Source organism: Cervus elaphus, chromosome 14 (genome assembly GCF_910594005.1).
Source record: "Cervus elaphus chromosome 14, mCerEla1.1, whole genome shotgun sequence".
Taxonomy (NCBI): Eukaryota; Metazoa; Chordata; class Mammalia; order Artiodactyla; family Cervidae; genus Cervus; species Cervus elaphus.
This window is the reverse complement of record NC_057828.1, coordinates 61296137-61311750: the sequence shown is the minus strand read 5'-3', so window position 1 is coordinate 61311750 and position 15614 is coordinate 61296137. Positions and strand designations below refer to the sequence as shown.

Genomic DNA, 15614 nt, shown 5'->3' with positions numbered 1-15614 from the left:
TAAATCTGCTCTTGCGATTTTGATACACTAATTTATCTTATAACCGAAACTCCAACAATAGCACACACATTTGTGCTATCAAGTTGCAATGCAACATAAAGGATAAATTGTCTGGACTTCCCTGGTGGTCCAGTGGTTAAGAATCTGCCTGCCAATGCAGAAGACACAGGTTTGACCCCTGGTCCAGAAAGATCCCATATGCTGCAGGGCAACTAAGCCTGAGAGCCACAACTACTGAGCTAGTGCACCTAGAGCCCATACTCCACAACAAGCGAAACCACTGCAAGGAGAAGCCCTCACACCGCAACTAGAGAAAGACTGTATAGAGCAATGAAGACTGTCAACTACAAACTGGCACTTAGCAAGAGCATCATCAACAACTGAACAACAAAGGCATTTGCCACCTGCCTCCATGGAGATTGAACCCCATGCTGCCATGGCTGTTGACCTTTAACAACCCTCAAGGGAGTTCAGGGTGGAGTGAGGCACTCTGTGCTCCAGGGAAATTGGTGAGACAGGTCTTTACATAGTTGGATGTTTTCAGGAACATATTTCATGACCTCAATCCCTTCATCTCCTCATATCTAGAGAAGCACTAAACCCCTTCATAGCGACATCAGATCCTCATGACTAACAAAAAACCTGTTGTAAAACGAGTGCTTCATGGTATTGAACTCCCCCTTCACCAAAACCTTATATATTGACTTTCCCCCACTGCTGCTTTGGAGCAGTCTCTCAGAGCTATGCTACCTCCTGGGCTGCAGTCCGCATTTTGCCCCAAACAAAACTTAACTCCCAACTCTGAAGTTGTACATCTTTTTTTAGTCAACAAGACTCGGTGCAGCAAAAAATAAAATAATTTTTTAAAAAAGATCATTTTCTGTTATTAAAAGGATGTATTTTCTCTTACCATTCTGTATAGGAGCAAGATAATATTTAATAAAAGCTATTTGCTACTAACAAAATTGTTTAGAAAAAAAAAAGCATAGGTGTCATGCGCACGAACACCAACCACTATGGTTACAATATCAACTAGCACGCATGCTATATCACTTCAGTTGTGTCCGACTCTTTGCGACCCCATGGACTGTAGCCTGCCAGGCTCCTCTGTCCAGGGGATTCTCCAGGAAAGAATACTAGAGGGGGTTGCCATGCCCTCCTCCAATCAACTAGCAGCACAGCCCAGGAGATCAGATCTGACATCTGCAGCCAGGCACAGAGTGCTACGACCTGTTAACACGGACGATGGTGCATACCAACTTCGCACTTATCAGAACCAACAGTGGTGACTGCAGTAACTGTTTATAGTCCTTGTGGCCACGCAATGATGCTAATTCTCTGATTTCATTCCAAAAATATTTCTCTGAAGTGGATGTGGTTTTCCCTGCGGCAGGGCTAGAGGGAAAGAATATTTCCCACAGCTAAGATTATCTTTTACTTTGAAGTGTCTCACCTGAAAAAGTCAAGCAAGGGTTTCTCTAATGTGTCTCATGTCAGTCATCTGCTCAACAATCAGTCACTCACTTATTCTGCAACAATGCACAAAACCTGCCAGTTGCCATGACAACACCAAAGTGAAGCTACAGTCTGGTCAACTCAGAAGTTCCAATCTAAAGAAGATACACACCAACAACTTATTAAAAGGGTAAGGACATACATTCTGTATTAGATGTAAAAGAGAAACTGCTTATCAGAGATAAATGCTATGAATTCTGATTAGTGGAATAAAGGAAACAATCGCCAAGAGGAGACATCTAACTGGGCCTCAGGACAAATGTGATTATCACAGATGAGGGAAGTAGAATGGGAGAACACAGCTAAACAATCAGGCTGATGGCCCAATGTGAGCAGAAGCTCAAGTTGAGAATGCCTGGGGAACCTGAAGTAGACCTGTGAGCCCAGAGAACCTAGAGAATCTGTGATGGGTTGAAAAAAGATGGTGTGAGAGAGTCAAGTCTGGTCAGAACACAGAGAACCTTTAGTGTCATTGCAAATTCTAATTTTATCCCATAGACAACAGAGATCCTGTAAAAACTGTTTAGAGAAATAAAGTAATATGAGACTTTGCTGATGGTTCAGTGGCCAAGACTCCACCCTCCCAATGCAGGGGGCCCAGGTTCGATCCCTAGTTAGGGAACTAGATCCCATATGCCCGTGCAGCAACTAAAGACCCTGCAAGCCCCAAGGAAGACTGAAGACCCCGTGTTCCACAACTAAGATCCAACATGGCCAAATAAATAAGTAAATACTTAAAAGAAAAAAAAAAAAAAAAAGAGCCAACAATAACTTAAAAAAAAAAAGAAAAAAGAAAAGAAATATGATTCAAGTAGGGCTTTTAAGAAGATAATGCTGAACAAGCAGTGAAAGGAGATACATAGAAAGAAGAAGAGAGAACCCAGAAGAGATACAATGGGTAGTTATTAAGATATCTATGTAGAAACAAATGAGTAAGTTAAAGTTAGGAGGACTAGAAGGACGGTGGGCATTTAGCAGAAATTCAATCACATGAGAACAGGCTGTAGGGGAGGGAGGAGGTAAAGAAGGGAATTACACACAAAAAATGGCTTCAGTTTTGAACATTCCAGTACAGATATTCAGAAGACCAATTGGGAATTCAGGTCTGCAGCTGAGAAATTAAAGCCAGAAATAGAGACTTAAAAGTTATTAGAACCAAGGTGGCATTTAGAAACATGAAAACAGGGTAAGTTATCTACAGAGAAAGGACAAAGCAAGCAAAGAAGGGTAAGGATAAGACTTTACAAAAAGGGAAACGGTAAAGAAGGCAGGGTGTGGGAGAAACACAACCGATAGAGAAAAAACATTGCACAAGACAGGACAGCTCTAAAGAGGGGAGGGGAGTCCATCATTACAAACTCTGAAGAGAAAGAGTGCAAAGGACAGCAGTTTGGGAACTCACCACATCTCTGATATGACTGGAAATTTCAGGGGGGGATGAAATCAGATTTCAGGGTTCAGAACAGAATTATCAGGCAGTGAGCACAAATAAATTGCTTTTAGAAAAGGCTGATGAAGACCTGAGATAGCCTTTAAGTGTCTTAACTTCTAGTCAGTTCTAGAACCAGTTAACACAGTAAAAACTTAGAATTTGCTTGTAACTAGTGTTAGTCGCTCAGTCATGTCTGACTTCATGCGACCCCATGGACTGTAGCCCACCAATCAGGCTCCTTTGTCCATGAGAATCTCCAGGCAACAATACTGGGGTGGGCTGCCATCCTCTTCTAAGGGGATCTTCCCAACTCAGGAATCAAACCTGAGTCTCCTGCATTGGCAGGCGGATTCCTTACCGTCTGAGCCACCAGGGAAGCCCTAGGACATGTTGCCTCCCTGTTGGGGAATCCAAACCCTGGTCTTCCACGTGACAGGCTGGGATACTCACCACTATACTACTGAGGATGGCGTATGTTAAGTCAGTCAGAGAGCAGAACTGGGAATGACTCAAGTATGCTATTTTGCTGTTAACTTATCTAGCTTCTAAAATAGAGGGGACCATGTCCCTTGAGCCATGGGGCTGCTGGCTGTGTAGGGGCCCTGCCACCCAGGCCCAGGGCCCACCCCACTCCGACAGGATGATAAACCTGGAGGCCACAATGTGGCATCGGCTCTTGTGGGAGAGGTGGGTGCTCGCCCTGGTCTTCCGGCTTTTGCTCCTCTACTTCCTCACCAGCACCTTCAAGCAGGAGAAGAGGACAGTGAGAGACGGGAATCTCCTCCAGGGCCAAGACCATGATCAGCCCGTTCCATGGCAAGTACAGTTTAACTGGGGCAATGGCAGTCAGTCCAGCAACCAGTGCAGAGCTCCAATCAAGGGAAGCACCTCATCACGGACGAACATGGCTGCGTTTGTGAGAGGAAAGATTTGCTGGTGGATGGCTGCTTTGACAGCAGTGTCTCTGACACAAAGCAGTACTGCTGTGGCGACTGCTCATCCCACGGCTGGGGAGCCCAACGGGCAGCTTCTCCTGGAGCGCTTCCTCAGCAGCGACATTCCCGAACCTCTCATGGCAGTTGAAGACCACTTTGAATTGTGCTTGGCTAAATGCAGGACCTCAGCCCAGCCTCTTCAGGGGTGGGCCTTGAACACCCTGTCCTGACATCTAACATCGTCTAGAGACTCAGATGCTCTTCCCTTCTCATCCTGAGCCAACCTTCTAGCAGCTGGCACCAGGCGTGCTCAGCTTTGTTCCTAGTGCTATTTGGAGACGCTTGTTTATCTGTGTGGGGACACTGTCTTCACCAGAAATTCTGCCTTGTTGTCCTGGAGGGTTCTGCCCTCACGTCCCATGCCCCTGTTGAAATGACTGCTCTGCTCAACCATGGATAGCGGGAGCCTCAGGAAAGTCACCTGTGGGGGTGGCCTCCTCCTTTTCTGTCACAGAAACCCTATCTTAAGGCGACTCCTAAGTAGAGATACATCTCACAACTGCCTGTAAGTGCTGGTCCTTTATTGCTTTCAACTCCAAGAAATGCGACACACAGACATTCAGTTTCCCCGTGATTTACAGAGAAGAACAAAACTCAAGTTTCCATCAAGGTGCCTTAAAAGACTCACATCTACCCTCCATGGGTGCTGGATATGAAGGCGGGTGGTCCATGTGCTCGCGGTGCTCCTGTGTTACCAGTATGACACTAACCCTCTCTGGTCAAGATCGAGAGTCTATGGTCCTCAGATCAAGATGTCACATGCTCCTGAACAGCAATGCTCTTTGCCCTCAGGAGTCACGTTACCACACGCTGTTCTTTCTCAGAGCCCCACACTAACCCCAATATTGGGCAAGGTCTTCCTTGATCTTTTTTGGTTGTTCAGCTGTTGCCCTTGTAGCAGGGCCCAAGCCCGCTTTCAGCATTTTTTATCTCAGCACAGCTTTTTCCTTGGGCCTTGTTTGCCTTCCTATATATTTCTGCAGTCTGTGTGGTGGAAATTTCCCTTAAATCCCTCCTATTACTTCCCTGGTGGCTCAGTGGCAAAGAATCTGCCTGCCAATGCAGGAGACACAGGAGACGTGGGTTCGATCCCTGGGTCTGGAAGATCCCCTGGAGGAAGGCATGGCAACCCTTCTTGCCTAGAAAATCCCATGGACAGAGGAGACTGGTGGGCTATGGTCTGTGGGGTCACAAACAGTCAGGCACTACTGAGCATGGGGAAAACACACACATCCCTTCTCATACTTATCTTCCCAAAGTAGTCTGTCCCCCTAAGTCAGATTTCTTAGAGGGTGAACTGCACATACACACCCACACACACACACACAATTACTTCTCACACTTATCTTCCTGAAGTAGTCTGTCCCCCTAACTCAGCTTTCTTAAAGAATGAACTGTCTGACAGTTGTTTGGCAGTTGTTTTTTAGTGGTAGATCCCAGAATATCTATTCAGTTCACATTGGACTTTTCAGATTCTGTGTGTATTCACCAGTGCCAAATCAGACTTTGTGTGTGTGGAAAATAAAACAGAGTAAAATTTATAAATTAAATACTTATGATAATAAAGTGGGAGGAAGCTGATAAAAAGCATTTATCTATGTTGCTTATCACCTCAGGTCTAAGAGGATGCTACAACTAGCATTGCACAAACATGGAAACTTGCTTTAGTTATTGTCTGATTATTTATTTGCTTAGATTTCTATGTCCTTACTGTTAATTCAATCCCAAATTCACTTCCTGTTGTTTCAGTTAACTCAGATATACCAGTGTGGTCTTTTTGGAGAAGTCCTCACAGCAGTCTTCTGACTGCTCCAGTCTACACTGGGTGTCATTATTCTGAGGCTGTGTACCTGGGTTCCCCTTGCAGGGTTCTCCCGAGGGCTTCCTGTGTCTCTCCCCTGTGTTGGATCTCCTATCCTATATCCCACATCCTGCTCATTCTTGGTGAAGAATTTATCCCATTTAGGTTCAGAAGAAATGGTATGTAGGAGGTAGTTTTTTTAACCTTGCATGTCTGAAAATGTCTTTATTCTCATGTGCTATTAGTGGCTTAGAGCTATATTATATAGACTTCTGTATTGAAATAATCTTCCTTCAGAAGTCTGAAGGCAGTCCTCATTATTTTCTAGCTTCTGATATTGCTGATAGAAGTCAGAAGCCATTCTGATTTCTGGTCCTTAGTTTGTAATGTTTTCCCTTTCTTTGGCAATTTGCAAAATGGCCTCTTTGTCATCAGAGACAAATTGAAATTTCCTGAAAATGTGCTTTGTCATAGGCACTTAGTAATTCCTTTTAATCTGGAACCTCATATCCTTCAGTTGTGGGAAATTTTCTTAAAATATTTTTCTAGTGATTGCCTCCTCTTTGTGTTACTTTTTTTAGAACTCATTGTTTTGACTTCCTAACCTGATGCTCTAATTATTTTATCTTTTTTTCCCCTTTATTTTCTGGGCTATTTCCTCATTTTTACATCTAACCTTTCTATTATTGAGTCTTATTTCTGTTATGATTTTTTAATACACAGTAGAAAACAGTATTTTGGCTTTGTATTTAACATTCAGTTCTTGTCTCATGTATGTCATATTTTCTCTTTCTGAAAATAATCCCAACTTTTTTAGAATTTTCTATTCCCTGCATATCTCTGTGCTTCCAAATTTCTTTAATTTTTTTAAAATTTGTTTTGGATTTTTTCTTCCATGCTAGAGGCCTTCCCCCAATGACAACTAGCCTTGGGAATGTCAGTGTCCTTTGGTCTTTCCTCTTGGGCTGGTAAATTCTCCAATGACACTGATCTCTTGCCTGGAGGGTAAAGGCAAAGTGGGGGAGACAGGTAGAGGAGTATGATCATTCAGTTTGCAGGTGTTCATTTTATTCCCTTGTATTTGGTAAAGTACCCTGTGCTCTCCATTTTGCCGGGTATGCCCCAGTCCAGAGACCCTTGAGTTTTCTACCCCAGAGAACTGACCCGCAACCTTACATTAGGGTAGAGATGGGGGTGGGAAGAGCACCTGTCCAGTGGTCTTGGGAAGAGGAGAAGACCGAGGGATCTACTACTATACATTCCTGAGGCCATCGATTCCTGGACTATTTGAAGATTTTGTGGTAAAAAATCAGATTGGTTCTTGGCTTTCTTTGTTGCTAGATTAAGAATTGGCTTTCTCAGGTCAGGAAGGTCATTTACCATACTCCATTTGCTTTCCAGCATTTGATTTATTATTATGTATTATTGGTTTTTGTGGTTGCTTTCTTCTTTGCCATTTTCCTTATTCTTGAAAGACTATGTCTTTAAAAGAATATTCTGTTACTATAGCTGTAGTGAGGTTTCTGAAAGGAACACAAGTACATGCTTATGTTCAATCCACCATTTTTCTCCCCAGAAGTCTAGGCTGAATCAAAAACCATTCCTGATTGTTTACACCACTCGTTACCATTCCCACACAATTCTCCAGTCAATAGAGTGGCTTACTAAGGTTAATATAGCCTCAGAACAAGTTGAAAGTGGCCCCTCACCTGGGCATCCCATTTTAGAGGGCTCTAAGTCAAAAAATGCGAAGAGCTGACTCATTTGAAAAGACCCTGATGCTGGAAAGATTGAGGGCAGGAGGAGAAGGGGACAACAGAGGATGAGATGGTTGGATGGCATCACCAACTCAATGCACATGGGTTTGGGTGGACTCCGGGAGTTGGTGATGGACAGGGAGGCCTGGCGTGCTGCGGTTCATGGGGTCACAAAGAGTCAGACACAACTGAGCAATTGAACTGACTGAATGAAGTAAAAAAAAAGTTTATTAGACTAACTTAAATATTAACACATATGATACAGCTTTCTAAACTCAGCAAGTAGCTCATCCACAGTTAAACACTGACTTCCTTCATTTCTCCTTCCCCAGTTCTTCTGGACTTACAGCAACCCTTACAATAGCCTGTACAAATGACTTAACTGAGTCAGAAAAGGAATCCTTTACTTAAGACACCTTACTGCCATCTGTTGGATATTTTACGAAATAAGGGCAAATCAACAACGACAATTAAATGACACACACCCCTACTTGCAGGGGTGCACGTAATTTGCACAGCCAGATGTGCAGCACTGCCTTTGAATCACCTTTCACAAAACTAAACTAATCTCTACTATTCCAGGATGAGGGTGAGGAGGAAGATAAAAGAGCAAATCAGGACTCTAAACATTCCTTTATAACTTAGAAGAATTGTGCTGTGACACCTTGACTTAAAACCCATTTCTTCATTTAAAAGTGATTTAGCTGTTCATCTAAACTTAGCTGATAAGAGAGAAATAAAAAATGACTTTAGTCCCAGCAGGCCTGCAGCCACTGAATGAGGCAGAGCTTGGCAGCCTTCTGGGCCAGGGCCAGCCCTATCAGCCCAGCTACCATAGTCCCAACACAACAGAAAGGCCCACAGAACCCATGCAGGGGCCTCTGGTGACCAGAGAGACTGCACTGCTAGGCCTCATACACTGTCTCTCGTACAAGGTCACTTATCCAAAATCAGGACATGTAACTGACCTACTTACAGGGGAAGAGAATTAGGCAAAATAAGGAGACAGAAGAATACGTTCCAAACAAAGGAATAAGACAAAATTCCAAAAGAAGAACTAAGCAAAGAAAACACGAGCTATCTACCCAATAGAGATTTCAAGGCAAGGACCTCATATAAACATGCTCAATGAACTTGGGATAAGAATGGATGAACAGGGTGAAAAGTTTAACAGTCAGAAAGTACAAAGAAGAACCAAACAGCATTGAAGACTACAATAACAGAAATAAAAAACATATTAGAAGGAATCAAAAGTAGATTAGACGGTATGGAGGAACAACTCAATGACGTGAAAGACAGAATAGTGGAAGTCACTCAAGCCGAATAGAAAAAAAGACAAAAGAATTAAAAAAATAAATAAGGGTAGTTTTGAAAATATCTCTGAGACAACATCAAGTGTACTAACATTCACATTATACCAAAAGGAGAAGAAACACAGGAAGGAGGGCAGAGAACTTATTTGAGGAAATAATAACTGAAAGTTTCCCTAATCTGGGAATATCTATAATAAGTAGTTAAGGGATAGACAAAACAAAAGATGCAAAATGTGATGTCACAACATTAAACATGGTAGGGAGTGTTAAATGTAGGGTGGTTAAAATGTGTTCAAAGTTAAGAGAGCATCAGTGTACAATGATCACATGCAAACAGGTTGTTACACATGAACTGCAAGGTAAGGACAAGCTGAAAATACACAGCAAATACACTCCATGATGAGGGCAAGGAATCCAAACGTGACACTAAGCTCTTTGAAAAGGAAGCCAGGGTAGCAATACTTCATTCAGAAGAACTACACCTTAAAACAAAGACAGGAGACAACAAGACATTACATAATGATAATGGGATCGATCCAACAAGAAGAGTTAACAATGAAAATACTGACGCATCCCACATAGGAGTACCTAAATGCATAAAGCAAACATTAAAGGAAAAAGTTGTCAGTAAGACAATAACAGAAGGGGGCTTTAATACACCACTTACCTCCATGAACAAATCATCTAGACAATCAATAAAGAAACGTTGGCCTTAAGTAGCACATTAACCTATTTGAATGTAAAAGAAATATACAAAGAACAGTCCCTCCCGAAGCAGGAGAATACACATCCCTTTCAAGTGTACATGAAACATTCTTTGGGATAGATCACACCTTAGGTCACAAAACAAGTATTAGTATATTTAAGAAGACTGAAATCATGTTTTCTGAACACAGCAGTATGAGACTAGAAATCAACTACAAGAAAAAAAACTGCAAAAACTATAAACATATGGAGGCTAAACAATATGTTACTAAACAACCAATGGATTTATTGAAGAAATCAAAGGGAGAATAAAAAAAATATCTGGAGACAAATGAAAATGAAAACACAATGATCCAAAACCAACTACAAGAAAAAAAGCTGCAAAAACTATAAACATATGGAGGCTAAACAATATGTTACTAAACAACCAATGGATTTATTGAAGAAATCAAAGGGAGAATAAAAAAAAAATCTGGAGACAAATGAAAATGAAAACACAATGATCCAAAACCAACTACAAGAAAAAAAGCTGCAAAAACTATAAACATATGGAGGCTAAACAATATGTTACTAAACAACCAATGGATTTATTGAAGAAATCAAAGGGAGAACAAAAAAAAAATACCTGGAGACAAATGAAAATGAAAACACAATGATCCAAAACCTATGGGATACAGCAGAAGCAATTGTAAGAGGGAAGTTTACAGTGATACAAACCTACCTCAAGAAACAAGAAAAATCCCAAATAAACAATCCAGCCTTAGACATAAGAGAACTAGAAAAATAAAGAACAAGCAAAATTCAAAGATAAAAGAAAGACATCATAAAGATTAGAACAGAAATACAAGGAGACAAAGAAAGAAAAGATCAGTGAAACTAAGAGGAGGTTCTTTGAAAAGATAAAAATTGATAAACCCTTAGCTAGTCTCATAAAGAATATGAATAAAAAAAGAAGGACCACATAGATAAAATCAGAAATAAAAGAGCTTATGATTGACAGCACAGAAATACAAAAGACCATGAGATTACTATGAATAATTATATACCAATGAAATGGACAACCTGGAAGAAATGAACAAATTCCTGGAAATATACAATCCCCCAAAACTGAATCAGGAAGAAACAGAAAATATGAACAGACTGATTGCCAGGAAGGAAACTGAATCAGTAATTTAAAAAAAGCTCCCAACAAACAAATGTCCAGGGCCAGAGGGTTTCACAGGTGAATGTTATCAAATATCTAAAGAGTTAATAACTTTCTTAAACTATTCCCAAAAACTGAAGAGAAAGGAATGCTTCTGAACTCATTCTATGAGGCCACCCTTGCGCTGATACCAAAATCAGACAGACATACCCCCCCCCCAAAGATAAATAAAATAACCAAGATTACAGAACAATATCATTGATGAATATAACATGCAAAAAATCCTCAGCAAATATTAGCAAACTAAATTCAACAATACAATAAAAGGATTATATACCATGATGAAGTGGAATTTATCCCAGGGAAGCAAGGATAGTTCAATACCTGCACATGATACACCACGTTAACAAATTGAAAATAAAAATCATATGATCATTTCAACAGATGCAGAAAAAGCTTCCAACAAAATTCAACATCCATTTTGATAAAAACTCTCAACAAACTGAGTATAAAAGGAACATACCTCAACATAATAAAGACCATATATGACAAACCCAGAGCCAACATCATATGAAACAGTGAAAAGCTGAAAGAGTTTCCTCTAAGATCAGTAACAAGACAAGGATGCCCACTCTGGTCACTTTTATTCAATACAGTACTCAAAGTCCAAGTACAGCAGAAAAGAAAAAAAAAAGAAATGAAAGGAATCTGAACTGGAAAGGAAGAAGTAAAACTGTTACTTTGTAGATGGCATGATACTATATATACAAAATCCTAAAGACGCCTCCAAAAAAAAAAAAACTATCAAAACTAATAAATGAATTTGGTAAAACTGCAGGCTACAAAATTAACATAAGAAATCTGAAGAATTTCTATACACTAACAAAGAACTATCAGAATGAGACATTAAGAAAACAATCCCATTTACAATTGTATCATAAAGAATAAAATACCGAAGAATTAATCCAACCAAGGATTAAAAGACTTGCAGTCAGAAAACTATAAGATATTGCTGAGAGAAATTAAAGACAATGTGAACAAATGGAATTCTCACAGATGGAAAGAATTAATATTTCCAAAATGATCATACTATCCAAAGCAATTTACAGATTCAGTGCAATCTCTATCAAAATACCAATAACATTTTTCACAGAAATAGAACAAAATATCCAAAAATTTGCATGAAAACACAAAAAACCCTCAAATAGTCAAAACAATATTGAGAAGGAAGAAGAACAAAACCAGAGGTATCATATTCCCTGATTCCAAACAGTAGTACAAGCTACAGCAATCAAAATAGCATGGGACTGGCATAAAAACAGACACAGAAATCAATGTAAGACAAATAAACTCAAGCTTATATGGTCAATTAACCAAAGAAAAGGAGGCAAAAATATATAATAGGGAAAAGACAGCCTCTTCAACAAATGGTGTTGGGAAAACAACATGTACAAGATTCAAACTGGACTACTTTCTCACACCATATGCATAAATAAACTAAAAATGGATTAAAAACCTAAATGTAAGGCCTAAGATCATAAAACTTGTAGAAGAAAACATGGGCAGTATGCTTTTTAACACTGCTCTTAGCAGTATTTGTTGGACTTGTCACCTTAGGTGAAATAAGCAATAGCAAATAAAGAAATGGAACTCCATTAAACTAAAAAGCATTTATACAGCAAAGGATATATAATCACAAATAATTTTACACATACAAATTTAATATCCAATTTAAATACTGACTGCTACTGTACACAGATATTATTTATCAACATTTAAAATTTGATCTGGGAAACAGACCCAAAGACTTAGAGAACAAACTTCTGGTTACCAGGGGGAAAGGGAGCCGTAGATTGGTGTCTGGGGTTGACACGGTCACACTGCTATATTTAAAATAGATAACTCACAAGGACCTACAGTATAGCATAGGGAACTCAACTCAATATTCTGTAATAAGCTAAATAGGAAAAGAATTTGAAAAAGAAAGGATACATGTATAATGAACCACTTTGCTATACACATGATAATAACACAACATTGTTAATCAACTATGCTCCAATATAAAGTAAAAATTTTTTAAATTAAAGTGAAAAAATTAAATTCTATTATTTGAAAAATGGAAGGATATGTTTCTTGCAATATTAAATCTTTGTTACTCTTATTTTCCCTTTTTTTCAGTATTATCATTCCCATCCTATACCTAGAAGATTATAGCAATCTTTAAAATACTTCATAAGTTATCTAGATACTCCTAATAGTGAATGTCTTGAGAATAAAAAGATAGTCATTATTTTATACATAAAATCAGATCTCAGGCTAATTTAATAGAGTCTAAGCTAAGATCTGAATAATCAATATCCTCTGTAATTTTGATTAAATGAGTTATCCTTTCCAATAATTTCACTAATGTCTTGGAGAATATATTCTGTTTTTTAATATTCATTTTCTTTAAAATTTCCTCAAATTTTTATCACATGGGTCAATAAACAGGAAAACATCAGTGCAAGGTTAGTTTTTCCTCAAGGTTTTTCCAAGATAGTTTCTGTCTTTTTTGGTGGTGTTATTTTAGATCTCTGTTCAACTTAATTTACACAAACATGAAAACTGTGCATTAGCTAACGCTGACTCTCAAAGACTTTTGATATTTTTTTCCTATGCTTGCTAACATGTATCAAGGGCATCCTATGTGAAACTGTAATTTTTAAGTACACATACCAGATATTTCTGGGTTTTGAGGACTCCATGATAATGAAACAAATTTAATGTCACAAGCACAGTTTCTTTAAAAAATCCAGAGATTTTGTAAGTAAGATCATGTGGTACTTTTAAGATTTTATCACAATGTAATAAAACAGAGGCATGAAGATCTCTGCATCTTTGAGTTACTAGATATTTGGCTTTAAATATGTTGGTTCAATGTCAATATCATTTTTGAGAACTGAGAAAAGGTGCGGTAATGAGTGTTTGCACTTTCTAATCAAACCAGCTTTATGATCACGTTTCTGATGTTACCTACAAGCAAGATTCTTGCTCATTTCAGGCTCTGACTTTGCTCTGCCCACTTGAGCATCAGAGCATTAACTTTACTGGAATGTCAAAGAAATGCAACAACCAGACCAGACAAGGTTCTCAATTCATCTTTGTGCAATCCCCCAGCCAGGAAGCAGACAACACACAGTAGTACACATTTTCTTCTATATATCTATGCATCACAAAAATGTTGCCTACAGTTCAGCTTTCACTTTCTCCCATTTTAATAATGTTCTTAAAAGGTATCCAATGGCTTTTTAAAAAGCTGAATTCATACAGGTTATATTTACATTGAAAATGAATATTTACCATTTCATGTGGTCAACTTATATACCTCCCTGTATTGTTTTTATGCAAAGACTCTACCATCTGAAGAAGTGATTTCCTTTTGAAAATTCAGCAAATTGTGCTTTTGCATGCTTTGAAAAATCTTTTTTTCTGATGAATAAATTAAAATTTGGATACTGTCACCAGGGGAAGGTAGTTTTTTTCCTGGTCTACTAAATTTGGAAATGGGTACTTTAGGCAAGTGGAAGTGAGAAATAGATTTAAAGGACTAGATCTAATAGACAGACTGCCTGATGAACTATGGATGGAGGTTCGTGACACTGTACAGGAGACAGGAATCAAGACTATCCCCCCAAGAAAGAGAAATGCAAAAAAGCAAAATGGCTGTTTGAGGAGGCCTTACAAATAGCTGTGAAAAGAAAAGAAGTGAAAAGCAAAGGAGAAAAGGAAAGATATTCACATTTGAATGCAGAGTTCCAAAGAATAGCAGGGAGAGATGAGATAAAGCCTTCCTCAGCGATCAATGCAAAGAAATAGAGGAAAACAATAGAATGGGAAAGACTAGAGATCTCTTCAAGAAAATTAGAGATACCAAGGGAACATTTCATGCAAAGATGGGCTCAATAAAGGACAGAAATAGTAGGGAGCTAACAGAAGCAGAAGATATTAAGAAGAGGTGGCAAGAATACACAGAACTGTACAAAAAAGATCTTCACGACCCAGATAATCATGATGGTGTGATCACTCACCTAGAGCCAGACATCCTGGAATGTGAAGTCAAGTGGGCCTTAGGAAGCATTACTATGAACAAAGCTAGTAGAGGTGATGGAATTCCAGTTGAGCTATTTCAAATCCTGAAAGAAGATGCTGTGAAAGTGCTGCACTCAATATGCCAGCAAATTTGGAAAACTCAGCAGTGGCCACAGGACTGGAAAAGTTCAGTTTTCATTTCAATCCCAAAGAAAGGCAATGCCAAAGAATGCTCAAACTATTGCACAATTGCACTCATCTCACACGCTAGTAAAGTAATGCTCAAAATTCTCCAAGCCAGGCTTCAGCAATACGTGAACCATGAACTTCCAGATGTTCAAGCTGGTTTTCGAAAAGGCAGAGGAACCAGAGATCAAATTGCCAACATCTGCTGAATCGTCAAAAAAGCAAGAGAGTTCCAGAAAAACATCTATTTCTGCTTTATTGATTATGCCAAAGCCTTTGACTATGTGGATCACAATAAACTGTAGAAAATTCTGAAAGAGATAGGAATACCAGACCACCTGACCTGCCTCCTGAGAAGTCTGTATGCATGTCAGGAAGCAACAGTTAGAACTGAACATGGAACTACAGAGTGGTTCCAAATAGGAAAAGGAGTACATCAAAGCTGTATATTGTCACCCTGCCTATTTAACTTACATGCAGAGTATATCATGAGAAACACTGGGCTGGATGAAGCACAAGCTGGAATCGAGATTGCAGGGAGAAATATCAGTAATCTCAGATATGCAGATGACACCACCCTTATAGCAGAAAGTGAAGAAGAACTAAAGAGCCTCTTGATGATAGGGAAAGAGGAGAGTGAAAATGTTGGCTTAAAGCTCAACATTCAGAAAACTAAGATCATGGCATCTGGTCCCATC

At 39.2% G+C, this 15614-nt stretch overlaps 1 protein-coding gene and 1 pseudogene across 4 annotated transcripts in view; one reads left to right on the top strand and one right to left on the bottom strand.

Moving 5' to 3' along the window:
* RASAL2 (RAS protein activator like 2) overlaps positions 1–15614 on the bottom strand; it is a 392722-nt gene that overhangs the window by 155674 nt on the left and 221434 nt on the right. The gene's annotated exons all lie outside the window — the stretch shown is intronic.
* Positions 3588–4112, top strand: LOC122708023 (annotated as a pseudogene).